General features: G+C 37.2%; 1 long non-coding RNA gene across 9 annotated transcripts in view; it reads right to left on the bottom strand.

The window, feature by feature from the left end:
- Positions 1-23,182, bottom strand: part of LOC132021494 (uncharacterized) — a 219,177-nt gene that overhangs the window by 184,657 nt on the left and 11,338 nt on the right. The window contains exon 2 of one of the 9 annotated variants that reach the window (XR_009405360.1): positions 10,608-10,795. The exons of the other annotated variants lie outside the window; for them this stretch is intronic. This is a non-coding gene — a long non-coding RNA (uncharacterized LOC132021494). The remainder of the gene's footprint in view (positions 1-10,607; positions 10,796-23,182) is intronic. 9 annotated transcript variants of the gene reach the window in all.

The following is a 23,182-nucleotide window of genomic DNA, read 5'->3' as shown; positions in this document are numbered from 1 at the left end:
TCCATCCACACATGGGCGCCTATTATAGAGACACAAAAGGAACAGCAGGCAGACTCCCTTTCCACTCAGCTTGTGCTGCAAAGCTCCTTCTATTTGCTTATTTGAGAAAGGGGAAAAGATCATTTTAAAGTTAAATTGCCTAGTGAACCCATCTATCATTTGCAAAAAAGTAATGAGCTGGAGCCAGAAGCCTAAGTCTCTGCTTTCTTCCCCTTTCTCATGGCCAAGATGTAAGACATAAAAAGCAATTTTTCTTGATGTGTGATCAAACGATGGATTAAGACTTGCAAGCAGTTGGTGATCAATTGTCTGATAATATGTGACAGATCTTGTCAGATTGACGAAAATGTACCCCAACCCAAAGGGAGAGAAGGCTCTGAGCTGTGAAGGTGCTTTCTTAAGCAATTGCCTGAGAAGCGGAGGCCTCTGTGATATCAATTATCTTCTGTATCAACACCAACAGGATTTTTGCTGTGAAAGCTGCCATCATAGCTTGATGTGTGTAAGTTAATAACTAATTAGATGCATTTCAGTAATCACTTAACTTTAATTGGTTTTGTATCTTATTTTTCAAAGGAGGAAGGTATAGACTTGTCCTAATATTTTACCATAATAATGTTCCACAACACATGAAATGAATTCCCTTCTACTCTCCCCCACATTCTGACAGGCCAATAAAAATAGTATTAGGTGATTAAATAAAGAGAAATTTTAGAAGAAGTAGACATAATGATAAACAGTACTGAAGTCAAGCCAGCTGGCGGGTTCCTTGGTGAATCAGCCGCCTGATGGCTTGCCCCAGGGTCCAGGTGAAGCCTCCAGCCTTCTCTTAGGCGGCAGGATTCACACCTCCCTCTCCAGGGGAGGGCTGGAGGGGTGGGGGACAACAAAGAGAAGCATTGCTTATACCCTTTACAGCAGTTTCAAACTGGCGCAGGAATATCCATTCATCTCTGACTGGCTCCAATTTAACAAAACAAGGGAAAAATCCATTTCAAAATGACCTGGGCTCATTTTGGGGGCTCAGGGAAAGTAAAAGTCAGGGTTAGATTTCTCCGCTTTGCCCTTACCATGGGGAGAAAAAAAGCTTTACTTTTACATGAGGCCAAAGAAAAGACTGAAATAGGTTTTAAATTCTTTCCTAATGCAAAGGCAAGGAATCTGACTACTCAGCATTTTCAAGTTTTGCAGTAAAAGAGGACACTGTGCTGAAGCAATTATTCCTGTATAAACAAGCTGTCTCCCCATTTGGGAGACATTTACATTCGGTGTTTTAGATGCAATCCCAAGGAAGCTAAAACTGAGCTCTTATATGTGTGCAGAGAAAAGCTGGGGGGACGGTAGTATAGGGTGTATAGTCAGAAGGAGAGGTGAATGCTGAAAACCAGCTCTACTGGTCACATGGAGGTATAATCTAAATAACTGGAACTCCTGACATGTAAAAAAATCTTGCATTTATCTTCCCATCAAATACGTGTGTGTGTGTGTGTGTGTGTGTGTGTGTGTGTGTACACTAACGATGTGTCAATACCACGCTAGGCCCTCAGGGTTCAGGAATAACCAAGGCAGAGCCTCACCTTCATGGAGCTTGAGTGAAATGGAGATACACTGGAGATTTTCTAGCCCAAAGTTTTTCTGTTTGTCAAACTGAATTCCAGGGCGCTATTTGAAGGTCTTTGAATGGGTTGGATGATGAGAGAAAGCTAAGCAGATACATTCCAGGCCATCTCTATCACCCACCCTCAATGTCACCCAAAGGGCTTCTACTTTGCTGTGTTTTATATATTGGGATTCCCCATTAGATTTCCTCCTTTAAAGAAAAGGAGTTTTTCTTTTAAGGGAAAGAAAAGAGGGGCGCCCTTGTGCCTCAGTTGGTTAGTTGTTAGTTGTTGAAACTCTTGATTTCAGCTCAGGTCACGATCTAAGGTTGTGAGACTGAGCCCCAGTTCAGTTTGGGTTCCCACGCTCAGCAGGAAGGCTGCCTAAGATTCTCTCCCTTACCTTCTCCCTCTCCCTCTGCCCCTCCCTCAGAGGAGGTGTGCATGCTTTCTCTCAGATAAACCCTCAAAAAATAAATAAATAAAAGGAAAGAAAGAACTAGAGTCTAATTTTTTATTTTAGGTAAAGTAAATTAAGTGCTTGAGCCTGGGAACCACTCTGTGACATATCTGGTGACAGTCTGGAGTGTCCAGCCGGTCTGCTGTCAGGCTGTCATAGCTGGTTACCAAGGAGGTCAGCCGCAGCCTCCCCTCTGCCATGTGCTGCTTAGGATGGCAGGAGCTTTGCCACCTGTGGGCAAAGGCTTCTGGCAGGTGCTATATAGCACAAAACTCCTCCTGACAGAATGAGAAGCTGTACTCTTGTTGTGTTAACTGGCTGGCACCCAAGGACAACTTACCAGTGATTTCTGTTTTTTATCTTGGGCTTTTGGTGTATAGGAGAGCATGAAATGATTGAGAGCTCTTGTGTGCATTCTCAGCACTTGTTGGCATTCTGAAGGGGATAAACTTAACCAAGGAAGTCTGTCATTTTTTTCTAATACATCCAAATTTTTCTTGAGGCAGGGTTTGAAACTCCTGGGACTCCAGTGATCATCAAGGCCAACAGGAGAGTAGTCAAAATTATGGCAAACTGATGATCTGGCAGACTGGGGACGAAAGGTCAAGATCGAAGATGAGGAGAACAGGTGAATCAATGGGCATAAAATTTCAGTTATGCAAGATTAGTAAGTTCTAGAGGTCTTCTGAACAACATTGTGCCTGCAGATAACTATATTATACTGTACACTTAAAAATCAGTTAAGAGGGCAGTTCTCATGCTAGGTGTTATTACCAAAATAAAAACCTTCAGGAACATGTAAGGGCGCTTTCCTTTCTCTCTATTGTGAAGAGCAGACATGAAGTTGTTTTGAGAACTTCAGAGCCAGAGTGGCAAATCTTGGTTTATCTGGTTTAAGGACAGAAATCACCATGGCTCTCGGGCATTCTCTATAGACAACTCTGCGCTTATACATTGCCCAAAGCAGCTTGGCCATTTCATTCCGGTCCTCTCCCTTTCCAGCAAGTCTACGGCCAAGGTCCAGCCCCTTCTGTTCATTCCTAACATTAATTGTTAGCATCTTGTCAAACTTGGAAAGATGATACCCTGCCTGAGGAGGAGCTGAGGAGCTTTAAGATACAGTGAAACAAGTACAAGAAATTAAACAAAGGAAAAAAGTGTTTTACACAGGGCCTAAGATACTGTAACCATTCAATGAACATTTGTTGAGTGAATGAATGGGTGGATGCTAAGCATGAGATGTCAATCCTTATGCAACTGTGATTGGCAATAACTGTTCTTCGAGTTTTGTATCTGAACACCTTGGAAACTTTTCCTGATGTAGACAGTGACCCTAACACATGTCCAGTGTCAGAAGTATGGACAGGGAGTAGAGAAATCAGAGATGGTAAGAGTCTACTTCTACTGGAAACCCCTCATACTGCTTCTGTTCCCCCTCCTGGTGTATCACATCAGGGGCACCAGAATCTGGTAGAAAGGAACATCTGAATAGCTTTTTAAATAAGAAGTCAGGGGCACCTGGGTGGCTCAGTGGGTTAAAGCCTCTGCCTTCGGCTCAGGTCATGATCTCAGGGTCTTGGGATCGAGTCCCACATCCAGCTCTGTGCTCAGCAGGGAGCCTGTTTCCCCCCCCTCTCTCTGCCTGCCTCTCTGCCTACTTGTGATCTCTGTCTGTCAAATAAATAAATAAAATAAATAAATAAATAAATAAATAAATAAATAAGAAATTATAGGAAAGGATGAACACCTGAGAAGCTGATCACACTATGAGAAATAGGCACTTGCCAGAATTTTAATACACATGACTATAGAAAAGAGAGAATTTGGTATTGAGCATTTGCCATTTTTCCAAGACAGAATTCGAATGGATTTGATTTATACTTATAAGGAGACAGCCTAATTGCAACCTTGAAATAGGCAAGATCAAGTAAATTTCTCAGTTTAACAGAAAAAAAGGATCTGATTTGTATTCAATTACTCTCTTGAGAGCTCGCATGAGAATTCACACAGGGTCAGAGGCAAGTTCCTTCCCTGCCCTTTGCAAAGCTATAGCTTAAGTGGAAAAAAGAATTGGTAATTATCTTTAATTTGGCAAGAAAATCAGATTTTAGGATTTGATAAATAAGAATAAAGAACTGTCACCTCCAGATGCTGATATTCCCTACAAGAAGTAGAGGACTAGAAGGTTCATAGGCACATTACTTCCTTTGAAACAAGTTGTTTCTACTTCAGCAACGGGAGGTGACCTACTTGGAGATATCCAGAGAAAGCACATCAGGCTTCATGTAAGTTCAGTATAAAATATATTCTTATTCGTCCTCTAGCCAGCTGACCCAATATTGCTTTACAAACAGGAAAACACAGGCCTTGAAGGACAAATGAACACATTCAAAATTTGTGACATAACAATGGCAAGAATCTAGAACACACAATGCTCCCTCCCTCCTTGGGTGCTTCCTCTTCATGGGATTGCCTCAGTAAAGTTCAGGAAATATTTACTGACCATCTTATGTACGCAAACCTTGGTTTGGGCACTGTGGAACTCCTGGAGACATATCATACAGTACCTGCTCATGGGAATTTGTAAACCTCATCGGGAAGAAGATGCAAGAAGCTCTTAGGATTAGATGGTCTTGCACTGTGATTCATATGCCAAGATTAGTGTCAGCACTAATGCTACCACCTGGTAACTAATACCTGATCTTCACAATTGCCATGTAAACCAAAGAATCCCATTTGACAGAAGTTGAAGCATAAAGTAAATAATTTGTTCACGGTGAAATAGCTAATAGGTTGCAGAAATGGAATTTGAAGTTGGGACTTCTCATTTAAAACTGAGCTCTTCCCACTATACTTTGCTACCTTTCAGTGTTGTAAACTCTTGGATTTTTATTGAAAGGTATGAGAGCCACAGAACCTGGTCATCTCTACAATCTACTTGCCATAATGTTTAAAAGGTGAAATAATTATCTTTAAGCACTCAAATTCAATAAAACAAGTTTGAAGAGTGAAATATCTCTTTGAAAAAAATTGCTGGTTTCACTGACTTGTGTGTTCTTTGACACAGGTGTCAAAATATCAGAAGGATGTAGCCTTGATACTTTGCTGAGTTCCTACAGGATCAGATTATTCTGAGAACTGTTAGTTAGCCAGTATTAAACCACAACATCATTGCAGAATTCATTGAAAACAAATCATGAATGTCAATGTCCATTAACTGGGATTTTTTTTTTTTTTTTAAGATTTCCAGATGTGTTTTTTAAAACGGTGAGGGATCACTATAAAAAAAGAAGGGGCCACAAAAATGGGCATAGTCCACAAACAAAATGATGATAAAAGAAGTAGGTACATTAAACCACAATTTTGCAACTCTAAAACTAAATATTAAATATATTAAAAGCCAGCCAGGCACAATTATCTGCAATGAATACCCTGGGCTAAAATCTGACCACATTTATTTAAAAATATTATAGTTATAAAAATAAATTTATAGGAGTACATCCTTTTATTGTTTTGTTGTTGTTGAGGTATAAATGACATACAACATTATATTAGTTTCAGATGTACAATATAATGATTCAATATTTGATCACCACAATAATTCTAGTTCACGTCCATAACCATACATAGCTATAAAGTTTTTGTGATAAGAATTTTACAGATTTACTCTCTTAGAAACTTTCAAATATGTAAAACAGTATTATAACTATAGTTACTATGATGTGCATTTCATTCCCGGGACTGATTTATTTAATAACTGGAAGTTTGTTCCTTTTGACTCCCTTCACCCATTTTGCCCACCCCCAAACTCTGCCTTAGGCAATCAAAAATCTATGTATTTATTAACTTGTTTTTCTTCATTAATTTAATTTTTGTTTAGATTCCGCATGTAAGTGAGATCATATGATATTTCTTTCTCTGACTTATTTCATTTATCATAATGCTTTTAAGGTCCATCCATGTTGTCACAAAAGGCAAGATTTCGTTCTTTTTATGGCTGAATAATATTCCATTGTACATATATTTCTTATTTTTTAAATCCATATCAAGAGACACATAGGTTATTTCCATATCTTGGCAAGTGTAAGTGATGCTTTAATAGACATGGAGATACATACATCTTTTCAAGTTAGTGTTCTCACTTTCTACAGATAAATACCTAGGAGTGGAATTGCTGGATCATAGAGCAGTTCTATTTTTGATTATTTGAGGAACCTCCATTCTATTTTCCATAGTGGCAGTACTGACTTACATTCTCATCAACAATGTACAAGAGTTCTCTTTTCTCCACAGCCTCACTAACACTTCTGCTTTCTCGTGTTTGATAATAGCCATTCTGACAGGTGTGAGGTGTCATCTCATTGTGGTTTTGATTTGCATTTCCCTGATGATCACGGATGTTGAGCATTTTTCATGTACCTGTTGGCCATCTATATGTTTTCTTTAGAAAAATATCTATTCAAATTCTCTGCCCACTTTTTAATCTGATTGTTTGGCATTTTTGCTGTTAAGTTACATGTGTTCCTGATATAGTTTGGAAATCAACCCCTTATGAGCAATATAATCTGCAAATATTTTCTCCCATTCAGTGGGTTGCCTTTTCATTTTTTTTGTCAGTTTCCTTTGTTGTGCAGGAGCTTTTTAGTTTGATGTAGTTCTACTTGTCTATTTTTGCTGTCTTTGCTTGTTTTCTACTAGGAATTTTATGATTTCAAATCTTACATTCAAGTCTTTAATCCATTTTGAGTTAGTTTTTATGTATTGTATAAGATAGTGGTCCCAGTTTAATTCTTTTGTATGTGGTTGTCCAGCTTTCCCAACACTATATATTGAGAACACTGTTCTTTCTCCATTATATATTCTTAGCTCCTTTATCATAAATTGATCACAGAAATACATTCCTATTGTATATAATACTATGAGATTTTACATTTAAAATATTGAGGCTAAAATGCCTAAATATAGTGGAAATATCATGGTAAAAAGAATAGCTGTTTATACAAATGCAATCCTTTATCACTTAGAAATTCATTACTTTTTAATTTGTTTTCCAAAATTACCCAAGAGATTTTTCTCAGTGAGAACAAAACACATGGTTAAATCATAGCATCTATCCACCGATTTATTACTGCTTTTGTTTGTGGGTTGCTGGATTATTTTTTGGCCTCATGAAAAGCCAAAACTAGATGAACAAGCTCTCCAAAAATACTATGCTGGAGCTGAAACCAAGCACAGAAAATGTTGGCTTGTAGAATGTGATTATGAATCACTAAAAATGATACTAGAAACCCACATGAAATATTCACTTTAGAAACAAATGGGAGATATGAAATGCATGAGCTGGAAGAGCATAAATAGTGGCATAATTATTTAAGAGTCACACAACCCCAGAGAAAAGAGAAGCAAAAGTACAAATTACTGCAGCTTATGGTTTATGGCACAAAATAGAATGAAATCCTCCTATTTAGGGATCCAGGAATCATATTTACATGTTTTGGGGCTTACCAACTGGAATACTTGAGTTACATTGGATTTTGCTGTCAGACTAGATTGTAGATGCCAACTTGCATTTTCATAGCAATAGTAACCCCAACAGGACATTTTGGTGCAGTTCTTTTATCATGGATCATGTAGTTACCAAACTTTAAAGTGGTTAGGTTAAAATAGTTATGCCCTCAGTAGATATCCCTGACCAATATCTCATTCCTTACCCCATTTTGTAAGATGACTATCTAGACTTTTTTTTGACACTTTCTTGGTAAATATGTCATGAAGGTACCGGTTAAAAACTTCCTTTTGGTAATATAAAACTTAGAGTTTAATAACTAACTTGGCTTTTAACCATTGTCACATTCTCCCAAGACAAAAATGTGTCATCAAACTTCCTGGGTTAAAATTTATAAACTTTTTAGGAGTATAAAAGCCAAATGGTATCTAACAAAATTTATATGATGTCTCTATGAAGATAACTACAACTTTGATGTCAAAGAAGAACTAAAGAATTACAGATGTTCCATGGTCATGGATAAGAAAATTAAATATTGTTGAGATATCAGTTCTCATTAATTTCATCTATATGTTCAATGCAATATGCAATCCCAATTAAAAAAAAACAGCAAGTTATCTTGTGACTATTGAGAAACTAAGTGTAAAATTTACATGCAGAGGCAAAAGTCCAGAATAGTCGTTCATTACTGAAGGACAAGAACAAAGTTGGAGGGCTGACACCACTCTACTTCAAGACTTACTGTAAAACCCCAGTGATCAAGACAGTGTGGTATTGGTAAAAGAATAAACAAATAGATTAATGGAACAGAATGGAGTCCAGAAATAGACCCATATGACTATAGTCAAACAATCTTTGACAAAGAAGTAGAGTCACTACAAAGGATCAAAGATGGTCTTTACAACAAATGGTGCTGGAACAAATGGACATCCACATTAAAAAAAGAAACAAAGACTTTACACCTTCACAAAAAGTAACTTAAAATGGATCATAGACCTATATGTAAAACACAAAACCATCTTGCCTGTTTTGAACTGCATACAAATGGGACCATACTATGTCATAATATGACATATTATTATATATAATATCATAATGAATTTCCTTGAAACCAATGCCCAAGAAAAGAAGTTGAATGTAGGTAGTATATTTTGGATGTGAGCCCAGGAAGCAAAAGTGTGGGAGTGGGAGTAAAGACTAGAGCAGAGAGAAAACATGACTTGCAGTTATTGCTATGGGCAACTGAAGCATAGGCCTGTTGTATACCCTCTATGAAAACATATAAACCACATTTCAGAAGTGGCCCACCAGACCAAAGAAAAGGAGACAGTATTAGTCACTGACTTCACCTCCATTTTAAGAGTTGCTTTCAGGGGTTTAACTCCTTTACATTTTCAAGCTGAGTGGCTTCCCATGGTTCTGAGAAAGGCCCAAGGCAGAAAAGCACAGGCCCCTTTCTGTGACCTTGAGTTGGTATACTAGTCACTGCTAGTGTCCGTCGCAACTATCTGAAATCAAGTGAGCTAATGAGATGGAGTGAGGGGCACCTCAAATGTTGGCTACACTCTACATATACTTTTGTGATTCTTCTTTACCTCTAGAGTATGGCTTTGAGATATTCTGGTAGTTTTAGTAGTTTTAGCTAATTAATTGCACTGGTGCACAGTACTCCAGTGTCTGACTATTCTACAATTTCATTTCCATTCTATTGTTGGAATGGAAATAAAACAAATGGAAATTTGTTTATTTCTTGACATAGAGACTTTTGTTAATGCTACTTCAGGGAAACAAACACACAAACAAAAATTTCCATGTCCACACATTCTATCTAAAAATTTCATATCAGTAGAAATGAGGTCTTCACCTCACTTTTGTATTTCAAGTCTTGCATAAATTTGGCCAACCTAAGTCACATTCTCGCTGTGGTAGATTCTCAGAGCATAAGCTCTAGCCTTCTGGTCTCTGCAGGACAGGAAGAGACACTGAAGAAGCACCATACTTAACTCATTAGCCAACCAAGCAACAGCTATGAAAATTAAAAATACACATACACTTAGATCTTGCAACTTTACTCTGGTAATCTAGTCCATAGAAATAAAAGTACTAATATAAAAGAGCATAGATACATTGACATATATTGCAGAACAGTTTGTAGTGAATTAAAAGTAAATATTCTTGAAAAAAGAATATTTAAAATATATTGAAATATGGCCACATATTGGAATATTACATAGTAAAAGAATGAATTAGAGTAATATTAGATGACTTGGAGAGATTCCACAGCACAATACTGAGTGAGAAAAACAAGATGCAAGAAGGTGCATATTACACAATCTCATTTTTTTGGTAAAACAATGGGCAACAAAACATATATATGGTTACATAAATATAGAAACTACATGGGCTGCCCATTAGGATATTCACAAGGTTTATCATATGGTTAAGAAAGTAATATAAAGCTAAAGTAGGGCAACGAAGAAGAGTGGGTACATATATTAAGACAGTCCCTTCAGTGTGATTATTATAGGAGGTCAGGATTTTAAGCAACCTTTACTTTCTTTATATTTGTATTTGTATGTGCTATTTGTTTATAAATAAATTTATATGCTGTATTTATTTATATTTGTATGCACTACTAAAATTATAACAGATGTATATTATTTATATCATCAGTATAAAAACACGTTTTAGTGTGAAAAAAATCCCTTCTTTCTAATGGAACTGGGGAAAGAGGAATGGTTGAGAGGGTTATTGTTTTTCATCATTCACTTCCATTAGATTTGCTATCTTGTGTGTGTACATGTACACATGTATGTATGAGTGTGTGTGTGTGTGTATATAACTTTGATAAATGAATAAAGGAATAATTTTTTTAGTTAGCAAATGAAATATCCTTGTTTGGGCTAAGGTTGATTATTACACATGTTCTCTGAAGCTCACCCAGTTTTACCTCCTCACTCCATTAATTAAACTTTTCTCCTACAGAATCAACCATTCTCTCTTGAATCTTCTGGAGGTTAGAGAAACCTTATCCATTTCCTACCTCATAAGATCTTCCCTCAGGGGTGCTTGGGTGGCTCAGTTATTGGGCGTCTGCCTTCAGCTCAGGTCGCGATCCTAGGGTCCTGGGATCTAGCCCCACATGGGGCTTCCTACTCCATGGGAGGCCTGCTTCTCCTTCTCCCACTCGGCCTGGACCTGCTTGTGTTCTCTCTCTCTCTCACTGTGTTTCTGTCAAATAAATAAATAAAATCTTAAAAAAAAAAAAAAAAAGATCTTCCCATAATACTATGGCCTCATATCAGAGCTTTGATTTGTTGCCATGAGAAAGAATGCAAAAGAGTTGCTTACGCTTACTGTCTCATATCTCATTTGCCACTCTTCACCTATTATAGCTTTTACCTCAACATATGCTTCCATGGAACTTCCCCAACAGGGCTACTATGCCCTTCTAATTGCCAGCTCCAGTCATCCTGTTATTTCAGGAGCATTTAACCCTTCTAAACAGCCATCTTCTTAAAGCTCTTTCATCTACTTGTTTACAGGACATCATTCTCCCCCCATTCTCTTCCCGATATTTTGTATGAATTTTCTCTGGAACTTCAGCTAGCCCCTCATCTGCTTTTCCTCAAATTGGCAGTGTCTCTCAAGGTACTACCTCTTTTCTTTCTCACTCCATTCACTTTCCATAGAGTTGATGCTCATGACTTCAGCATTTATGGCATGGATCTCTCCAGAGATCCTGACCTGCATTTTAAAAGCCTCATGGAAAAGTTCTAGATATCTCACTTGTTCACCAAACTATGCATGTGAAGGACAGAAACTTTGTCTTCCCTTCAAAATATCCCCATGCCAATTATCAGTCTGTGTTCCACAGCTTGTCACTAGGGTGTCACTATCTATGAGCCCACAAGAGGGAACTTGAACTATGAAGCAATCATATACCATTGACTCAGCATAATAATAACCAGGGTTATTATTCTTTTGATTCTACCTCCTAAACACCTCTCAAATCATTCTAGTCACTCCCTGGCCTCCACCTATGTCTTAGTTCAGCCTACTGCTCCTCATTTGAACACTTATAATCTTTTATCTCTAATGGCACCACCTTCAAACCATCCTTCATGTCATCATCAGTGTGAATTTTCTTAAATGTAAAATGGAATAGATCATTCTCATGTTTAAAAATTTTAAATAATGACTTCCTGGGAAAGAAGCAGAGAAGGAGAATCCAAAACTTGCCTTGTCCCACAGATGAAACTAGATAACACCCACATAAGTGTAAATAACCCAGAAAATGACCCAAAGACTGGTAGAAAAGGCTCTTCACAGCTAAATGTAGAGAAGAGGTCACAGCAAAGGGGTAACAAGAGTAGACACAAAATCATGAGTTAGACAGACCCACAGGACCATCCTCAGGAGGGAGGGATGCTGTGGACACAGAGATGAGAGAAACATACTCTCACACCAACCACCCCAGGCATGGGAAATTCATATAGGAAAGATGAATCCCTATAACATTTGGTTTGGAAAACCAGAGGGGTATAATTTTGCAAGTTCTTATAATCAGTGCAGCTTAACACCTGGAACTTTAAAAATCAGTGGGCTCAGCTCTGAAAGAATTTGCAGTAATGATCATAAAGACACTCACTGGACTTGAGGAAAAAAATGGAAGACTTCAGTGAGACCCTTAACAAAGAGGTAGAAAACACACAAAAGAACCAATCAGAGATGAAGAATTTGATAACTCAAATTAAAAATATACTGGATGGAATAAATAGTTGACTAAGCAGAATGGATTGGCAACCTGGAAGACAGAACAATGGAAACCTGGAGGACAGAATAATGGAGAGAAAAATAAAATAAAAATAAAAATAGACTTAGGGAACTCAGCAACACCACCAAGCATAATAATATTCACATTATAGGGATCCCAGAAGAAGGAGAGAGAAAAAGGGACAATTTATTTGAAGATATAATAGCTGGAAATTTCCTGAATCTAGGGAAGGAAACAGAAATCCAGATCCAGGAGGCACGGACATTTCACAACAAAATCAACCTAAGGAGGTCTACACAAAAACACATAGTAATTAAAATGGGAAAGAGTCATGATAAAGAGAATTTTAAAAGCATCAAGAGAAAAGAAAGCAATTGCATACTAGGGAAACCCCATAAAACTATCAGCTAATTTTTTAGCTAAAACTTTGCAGGCCAGAAGAAAGTGGCATGATCTATTCAAAGTGATAAAACAAACCAGACCAGCCAAGCAAACAAAAACCCTGCAAGGCTATCATTCAGAACAGAAGTAGAGAGAAAGTTTTCTAGACAAACACAAGTTAAAAGAATTCATGACAACTAAACAAGCCCTATAAGAAATGTTAAAAGGCACTCTGAGTGGAAAGAAAAGGTCATAAGTAGGAATAAGAAAAGTAGGAAGCACAAAAGCAGTAAAAATAAGTATATTTACAAAAATCAGCCAAGGAATTCACAAAATAAAATGATATAAAGTATGACACCTATACCTAAAGTATGGGGGGAGGGGAGAGAAGGAATAAAGAATGGGTTCAAATTTAAGCAACCAGCAACTTAATATGGACTGCTATATGTATAAAATGTTAAATACAAACATAATGGTAACCACAAAACAAAAAACAATAATAGATATGAAAAAAAAATAAAGAGAAAGGAATACAACAAATATATCACTAAAGATACCCAACAAATCATGAAGGAAGAGAGCAGGAGAAGAAAGGAACAGAGAAGAACAAAACAAAGCATAAAATAAGTATAAAACAAGTAACAAAATAGCAATAAGTAAATACCTATCAATAATTATTTTGATTATAAAGGAACTAAACACCAATCAAAAGGCATAGGGTGATGGAATGGTAAAAAGGCAAGACCCATCTATATTCTGCCTACAAGAGATTAATTTCAGACTAGAGACACATGCAGATTGAGAGTGATGGGACAGAAAAGCATTTATTATGCAGCTGGAAGTGAAAAGAAAACCAGGGTAGCAATATTTATGTTGGACAAAATAGACCTTAAAGCAAAGACTGTAATAAGAGACAAAGAAGGACACTACATAATTATAAAGGGAATAGTCCAACAAGAAGATATAACAATTGTAAATTTATGCATCCAATATGGGAGCACCCAAACACATAAAGTAACTAATACCAAACAAAAAGGAAGCAATTGATAATAGTATAATAGTATAATAATAGTAGGTGATAATAGTATAATAACAGTAGGTGACTTTAACACCCCACTTATCAATGGATAGATTATCCAAACAGAAAGTCAACAAAGAAACCATGTCTTCAAATGACACATTGAACGAGATGGATCTAACAGACATATTCAGAACATTCCATCCTAAAACAGCAGAATACATATTTTTTAAGTATATATGGAAGATTCTCCAAAATCGATCATATATTGAACCATGAAACAAATCTCAAGAAACTAAATATGACTGAAGTCATGTCATGTATCTTTTCTGACTGTAATCCTACTTAACTAGAAATCAACCCTAAGAAAAAAATATCTGGAAAGAATACAAAAACATAGAGGTTAAACAACATGCTATTAAACAATGAAGGGATCAACCAAGAAATCAAAAAGGAAATAAAATACCTGGAGACAAAAACACAACAGTCCAAAATCTTTGGGATGCAGGAAAAGCTGTTCTAATACAGAAGTTTATGACAATACAAACCTACCTCAAGAAGCAAGAAAAATCTCAAATAACCTTATATTTAACCTTAACCTTACACCTAAAGGAGCTAGAAAAAGAAGAACAAATTAATCCTGAAACTAGTATAAGGAATAAAATAATAAAGATTACAGCAGAAATGAATGATATAGAAGATTAAAAACAATAGAAAAGATCAAGGATACCAGGAACTGGTTCTTTGAAAAGCTCAACTTTTATCCAGAGACAAGAAAAAGGGGGGAGGGGACTCAAACAAAATCAAAATGAAAGAAGAACAATAACAAACAACACTACAGAAATACAAAGGATTATATAAGAATATTATAAAAAAAACTATATGCCAACAAATTGGACAACCTAGAAGAATTGACAAATTCTGAGAAATACACAACCTACCAAAACTGAAGTTGGAAGAAATAGAAAATTTGAACAGACCAATTACCAGCAATGAAATTACATCAGTAATAAAAAAACTCACAACAACAAAAGCCCAGGAAAGCGTCACAGGTGAATTCTACCAAACATTTAAATCATTAACACTTATTCTTCTTAAAGCATTCCAAAAAATAGAAGAGGAAGGAAAGCTTCCAAATTCATTCTATGAGTCCAGCATTACCCTGATGCCAAAATCAGATAAAGACACTGCAAAAAAAGAGAATTACAGGATGATATCTCTGATGAACACAGATGCGAAAGTCCTCAACAAAATATTAACAAACCAAATCTAATAATACATTTTAAAAAATCATTCACCATAATCAAGGGGGATTTATTCCTGGGATGCAAGAGTAGTTCAATATTTGCAAATCAATCAACATGATTCATCACATCACAAGGGAAAGGATAAAAACCATATGATCATTTCAATATATGCAGAAAAATGCATTTAACAAAGTACATCTATTTATCATAAAAAAACCTCAACAAAATAGGCTTAGAGGGAACATGATTTGACATAATAAAGACCATTAATGAAAAAACCACAGCTAACATCATACTCAATGCTGAAAAACCAAGTTTTTCCCCTAAGATCAAGACCAAGACAAGAATGTCAGTTTTCACCATTTCTATTCAACACAATATTGGAAGTCCTAGCCACAGCAGTTAGACAAGGAAAAGAAATAAAAGTTATCCAAACTGGTAAAGAAGAAGTAAAACTTTTACTGTTTGCATATGACATGAAACTATATATAGAAAACCCTAAAGACTCCACCAAATAACTACTAGAAATGATAAATGAATTCAGTAAGGTCATAGGATACAAAATCAATATACAGAAATCCATTGTATTTCTATACATAATAATGAGGAAGCAGAAAAATAAATTAAGAAAACAATCCCATTTACAATTGTATCAAGAATAATAAAATACCTAGCAATAAATTTGACCAGAGAGGTGAAAGACCGGTACTCTAAAAACTACAAAGCACTGACAAAAGAAAGTGAAGATTTCACATACAAATGGAAAGATAATCCATGCTCATGGATAGGAAGAAACAATATTGTTTTTAAAAAGTCCATACTACTCAAAGCAATCTATACATTTAACACCATCCCTACTAAAACACCAACAGCATTTTTCACAGAACTAGAACAAACAATCCTAAAATTTTTATGAAACCACAAAAGACCCCAAATAGCCAAAGAAGCCTTGAAAAAGGAGAACAATACTGGATGTATCACAATTCCAGGTTTCAAGATACACTACGAAGCTATCATAATCAAAACGGTATGGCACTGGCACAAAAACAGGTGCATAGATCAACAGAACAGAATAGAGAGCCCAGAAATAAACCCATGATTAGATGGTCAGCTAATCTTCAAGAAAGGAGGCAAGAATATGCAAGGGAAAACATCTTCCACAAATGGTGTTGGGAAAACTGGACAGCTATATGCAAAAGAATGAAACTGGACCACTTTCTTATAATATACATAAAAATAAACTCAAAATTGTCCCAGAGATAAGGACATAAATGTGACATCTGTAATCATAAAATTCCTGGAAGAGAGCAAGAGAGTAATTTCTCTGAGCACAGCCACCTCAACATTTTTTCTAAATATGTCTCCTGAGGCAAGAGAAACAAAAGCAAAAATAAACTATTGGGACTACATTAAAATAAAAAGCTTTTGCACAGTGAAGGAAACAAACTAAAAGACAAGCTACCGAATGGGAAAAGATATTTGCAAATGATGCATCCAATAAAGGGTTAGTATTTGAAACATATAGAGAACTTACACAACTCAACACCTGAAAAACAAATAATCCATTACAAAATGGGCAGAAGAGATGAATAGACATTTTACTGAAGAAGACACACAGATGGTCAATCCACACATGAAAATATGTTCAATATGACTCGTGATCATTGAAATCAAAACCACAATGAAATACTACTGCTTCCCACTTGTAAGAATGGCTAAAATCAAAAGCATAAGAAACAACAAGTGCTGGTAAGGATATGGAGAAAAAAGGAACCTAATGCACTGTTGGTATAAATGCAAGCTGGTATAGCCACTGTGGAAAACAATATGGAGGTTCCTCAAAAAAAACAAAAAATAGAATCACCCTATGTTCCAGTAATTCCATTACTTGGTATTTACCCAGAGAATATGAAAACAGTAATTCAAAAATATATACCCCTATGTTTATTGCAGCAGTATTTACAATAGCCAAATTATGGAAACAGCCCTTGTGTTCCTTGATAGATGAATGGATAAAGAAAGGGTGGTATATATACAATGGAATACTGCTCAGCTATAAAGAAGAATGAAATCTTACCATTTGCAACATGAATGGAGCTGAAGAGTATAATGCTAAGCAAAATAAATCAGTCAGAAAAAGACAAATGCCATATGATTTCACTCTTTTTAAAAAAGATTTTTTATTTTTTTATTTGAGAGAGAGAGGCAGAGGAAGAGTGAGAGGGAGAAGCAGAATCCCCACTGAGCAGGGAGCCCAATGTGGGGCTCGATCCCAGGACATTCTGACCATGATCTGAGCCAAAGGCAGATGCTTTAACCAACTGAGCCACCCAGGCACCTCCATATATATGTTTTCACTCTTATGTGGAATTTAAGAAATAAAACAAGAGGCGGGGAGAAAGAGGCAAACCAAAAAACAGACTCTTAACTATAAATAACAAACTGGTGGTTACCAGAGAGAACATGGGGGACAGGGGACAGATGAAATAGGTAAATAGGATTAAGAGTACACTTATCATGATGAGCACTGAGTAATGAACAGAATTGTTGAATCAGTATATTGTACACATGAAACTAATATAACACTATATATTAAATATACTGGATTTTAAATTTAAAACAATAAATTCCTGTGACCTGTATGTCCAAGTTTAAATTACTTAGAATGACATGGAGGGCCTGACCCACCTACCTCTCTGAAATCATCTCTTACCACTTACCCACATGCAAGTGACCTACCTATTGTTCAACATACTGAATTAACTTATATTTCCCAAGTCCAGCTCCAACACTGAACTATGTCTTTGGGAAGGAATCTTATACCTTGTGCATAGCCCTTGCATAATTCCACGTTTCCATGTGCTCTCCCACTAGAATATGCATGCCTCTGGGGGAATGGCAGGCAGGAGTTTTATTCTACTCCCGTATGTAGCACATGCTGGTATTTGCTCCCTACCGGGTTGAATATTGAATGATCTCATATTTGCATGTACAGACACTGAGTATCAATAGGAGGATTGACTTTCCCTGGTCACACAACAAGAAACATGGCCACATGAGGTAAAATCCCACTCTTGCTTAGAATCTGTTTTGGATGCTCTTCTCACCACACTCCATGTCTTTCCATGATAGCTATATCAACCAAAGCAAGATACTTTCAGCTTGGAGCCAATTCTTTCATCACTGGGACAATTATTTCCAAGATATCATTCAGCTCTGATACTTGCTTTAATATAGTGGTGAGTTCAAATTTCCTATCTGCCATTGGAGCAAGTTATTTAACTTCTCTGCATCTTAGTTTCCTTATCCATAAAATGGGGATAGCAATAGTAACTTCATAGGGTTCTTATGAGGATTAACTGGAAAAATAATTTGAAGGGCTTAGGAGAACATTTGGCCCATGACAAGCATTCAATATGTGTTAGCTATTCTTTTTTTTTTTTTTTTTTAAGATTTCATTCATTTATTTGAGAGAGAGAGAGAGAGAGAGAGAGATAACAAGAGAAAGCACAAGTGGGAGGCAAGGAGAGAGAGAAGCAGGATCCCCACTGAGCAGGGAGCCTGACTCAGTACTTGATCCCAGGATCATGAGATCATGACCTGAGCCAAAGGCAGACAGCCGACTGAGCCACTCAGGCAGCCCTGTGTTACCTAATCTTATATTCTATATAGTTATGGAGCCAAAACCCTTGAGCCCTTCTACAGCAGAAGTGGATAGCCACAGATCAGTTAAATGGCTATTTAAAACAATCGTTCAGGATTGATTTTCACATGACAAACATAGATCATTTTTAGTTTTTGTTTAGCTTCCCAAATATCCCCTAGGTCAGGGGACTGCCATACCCACAAATCATGTATTAAAGATAATTGTCAAAAAATGCCCAATACATGTCCTTTGGTAGTTTTTTTTTCCCCAACTATTTTGGACAATTTTAAGCTCAAATGTATTGCTAAGTTCATCTCACTTGAACTACTGATTGGTAAGGCAGCTTTGAAAGTTAAATTATTTTTTTACGGGGTGCCTAGGTGGCTCAGTGGCTTAAAGCCTTTGCCTTCAGCTCTAGTCATGATCCCAAGGTCCTGGGATCGAGACCTACGTTGGGTCTCTGATCAGCGGGGAGCCTGCTTCCTCCTCTCTCTGCCTGCTTGTGAACTCGGTCTATCAAATAAATAAATAAAATCTTTAAAAAAATTATTTTTTTGCCTTACTTTGCTAAAAATGTCTGCCAGCTTTTACATGAGCTTCCCCTCACTCCAAGGCTACAATGTATGTTTTCATTAAAAGAAATTTAGGAAAAAGTATCTAGACCTTATATAAAAGCTGAGTTTCATAATCTCCAGACTCATGCTCTTGGTTTTTTCCCTTTGTTTGACTACTGTAACAAGATGATTCAATGTTCATCTTTGAAAATGTGATGAAAATACATAAAACAAGCTTCACTCCCACACCTAAATAAAAGAGCAAGGAAAAAAATGTCAATCAACATAATTATACCAGGCTATTTACCAGCACATCTAGAAATGCCCATTTTCAGATCTGGCAATCTGTATTTCAAGTGTTCTAGACAACACTAAATCAAGACTACCACTGCCATTGTGGTCCATGCGGGAATGTATTCAGGAGAAAATCTAATCTGTATGTGTCTCATTCATTTATAAATCATCAAATATTGATTTAAGATGGCTGGTGGATCACCAAGAAACATCTAATTTGTTGTATGATTCCTTTAACCAGCCATCACACCAAAATAGGAAACTATATTTTGCCTGCCATAAGCAAAACAGAACATTAAATTTTGAAACAGGGCTAGAAGCTGCCACCTCAGTGCAGCTCTCAGGATAATAGCTGATTTTGAGGTTCTAGGTTTTCCTTGCTCCTGCCGATACAGGAGAAAAATAGCAAATAAATAAATAAAATAGAAAATAAATAAACAAATAGAAAATAAATAAATAAAGTAGAAAAGAATGAAAGAAAGAAATAGAAAATTAAATAAGAATGAAATAAATAGAAAATAAATAAATAGCAATAGAAAATAAATAAATAAATAGAAAACAAACAAACAAACAAATAAAACTGACAGTCTGTCTTGGTTCTCCACTAGGAAAGTTGGACATGGTTTGTCCTGGGTGTCAGTAGGGCAGACAGTCTGTTTCCTTGGCCACTGGCTGTTGGATTCTACTTGGCAGGAGGAGAGGAACAGGAGCTATAGGAAGATGAACAGAGATCCAGTGAGCAGCTGCCTAGTTCGAATGCTGTAGGACGCTGCTTGCGGAGTCCCAGTGGGTACTCTGGGCTTAGATAAGCAGAAGAGGTGTCAGGTGGCAACCAAGTCAGTATGTGCCTCCTGCATTCTCTTAGTGCCCGAGGCAACTCAGGAAACTAAGAGATGCTGCCAGAAATGGTGCCTTTTTCCTTGTCAACACAATCACAAACATGAAATACAGTGAGTAACTGGTTGCAAATGGAGATCATGTTTGCTGGAGTCTGTGAGATGGGGCACAAAACAACCCCCCACTCATCCTGTTCCTCACCACGGGAGTGCCATAACTATCTGTTTGTTGAATGCCAGCTCACTCGCACTTCTCAGGCAGAGTAAACTACAGTTACCTCTGCTTTCAAACACCAAAGAAAACACTAAAGACTACAGAAAGCACAAAGAAGGAGAGCCCCTGAGTGCCCCTAGGCTGCCTGTGATTGTCATTTTGAAGGATTGTTATTACTATATTTTGACGCCAGTGGACATATTGAACTTCTTTCCTTAGTGCCATTGGTGTCAGCAGGATCAAAGGTGTGTGTGCGTGTCTGTGTCTGCACAGGCCTGGCAGGAGGTGAGATGGATGAAACAGGAAGAGGGCAGAAAAAATGGGCAACTGAAGAAGGAATGAAAGATGAGTGTGCATGAGAGCCCTGATTTGAGGTTATGTGGCTCATGGAAGATGAATCATTCTATAATATAGTTCAAAGAGGGGACCAGCACACATATCTCCTTCAAAGGCATTCTGACCCCAGTGAGTCATATTCTCTGAGTTTATTGAAGGAACCCAGAATCCCATTTATTGTGAGCAAGACTGATCCCAGGTATAGAAAATGGAGGCATTGGGTAGATGCAAAGATAGGACTTCAAGCTAGCTGTAAGAAGCAGTAATCAGAGCAGGGGAATCTTACTCACTTTTGTGATGGCATCCCTTTGGTATCAGCTATGTGCCAGGCAGTGTGATAAGTGCTAGGGATATAAGATGAGTAACAAGGTATAGGTCAGGATATACAACTATTCCCTTTATAATAGAATGGGATGTGACTTACAAAAGGTTGAAGAACACATAGCTAAGAGAGAGAGCATAAAGGAGCAGCACTCAGTTTAACCTGGAGAAAAGGGATACTTTCCGGACAAAGAGCATAATAAGCCTTTTGAAAGGACATTTGAAGGAGATGCGGAAGCAGAAGTTAACCAGGCTGACAAAGACAGGGGGGTTTTAAGAAGAGGGGATAATCCATATGATCTCTCTGATATGAGGAATTTGAGAGGCAGGGCGGGGAGTTGTGGGGGGAAAAGGAGGGAACAAAATGAAACAAGATGGGACTGGGGAGGGAGACAAACCATAAGAGACTCTTAATCTCAGGAAACAAACTGAGGGTTGCTGCGGGGTTGAGGGAAGAAGGATGGGGTGGCTGGCTTACGGGGAGGGCATGTGCAATGGTGAGTGCTCTGAATTGTGTAAGACTGATGATATGCAGACCTGTACCCCTGAAGCAAATAATACATTATATGTTAATAAAATTAAAAATAAATAAATAAATAAAAGCATTTGCAAATTTGGTAGGTAAAAAAAAAAAAAAGAAGAAGAAGAAGAAGAGGGGATAATCATAGCTAACACATATACAGTCTCTACCGAGAACTGACCTACCACTTTACGTGTATTAACTCACTTAACTGTACAACCATATCAGAGACACCAAATCATTATCCACATTCCTGTTTTGCAGATAAAGAAAGTGGGGCAGGAAGACAGTAATAATCTGATCAAGATAAAATAGCAAATAATGAGCAGAACCAGGATTTTAATCCAGGATGTCTGTGTTTGGAGTTCATGCTCTTAACTACTCCTTGAGAAGAGGGATATCAACTGTTTTGTTCACTATTATATTCCCAGAGCCTAAAATAGTGTCTGGGACAGAGTAGATGCCCATAACCTGTGTAATGAACAAATGAATATGCTTTCCTTTGTTGAAACAATAAGGAGAAGCCTGCAGTTCATTCACTCATTCAGCAAATGACTACTATTTGCAGATACTGTTCTAATTGCTTAGAGTACATCCATGAACAACAACAAAAAATTACAGTTCCCACCCTCTTGGAGTTCATATTTTATTAGGGGAGACAGATATTAAACACTGAACCAGAATTATGAGTTTACTGTAGAGTATGTTTCCGTGCAGGATCAGGCTGAAATCAGCCCCTCCGGGACTTGGCTTGAAACGGAATCCCTGCCTCAGGTCTTCTCCTTATTTTTCCTGCTCCCCACCCTCTTCTTGGTTTCTTCTGAAAGCACTTTCTTAATAAGTTGCTTGCAGACATACCTTCCTGAAAATTTGTTTCTCAAGGTTTGCTTCTGAGGAACCTGGCCTAAGATAAGAGTTGTGCTAGAAATTAAACTCACTTATAGAAAAAATACAATCTTTACTTCTTGCATCCCTGAATTTATAGCCTGAGACTATATCTGCTGAAACCATGATGCAGTAAGTACTACAATCAAATTCACACAAAGAAGTGGCACAAGGTTCCTTGTGGAGGAATCAGAAAGAAGTCCCTGGAGGATGAACAGAAATTAGCTGGGTGGAAAGAGGTGAAAGCCATGTTAAGAAGAAAGGATAGTAAAGAAAAAGGTGCAGAAGTCACAATGTGTGGGAGCCTGCACCTAGCTCAGTAGGTCTTTAGCAAAAGCTGTAGCATGTGGCCACAAATAGGTATATTTGGAAGGTGCTTGGACCACAGGGTATATGCAGGGAAGAGGATGGGAGAGGGGAGAGCAGCTTAAGATGATACAAAGTTGGCAAACAGACCATCATAAGAGTCGTCCAGGCTAAGGATCTGAACTTTTAAAGGTATTCAGGGCCATGGAAGAGTTTTGTTTCGATTTGTAATTAGGTCATATAGTCACATGGTACAAAATCTAAAAGTACAAAACACTTTTAA

This window comes from Mustela nigripes, chromosome 7 (genome assembly GCF_022355385.1).
Source record: "Mustela nigripes isolate SB6536 chromosome 7, MUSNIG.SB6536, whole genome shotgun sequence".
Classification (NCBI taxonomy): domain Eukaryota; kingdom Metazoa; phylum Chordata; class Mammalia; order Carnivora; family Mustelidae; genus Mustela; species Mustela nigripes.
This window is presented reverse-complemented; position numbering and strand designations above follow the sequence as displayed.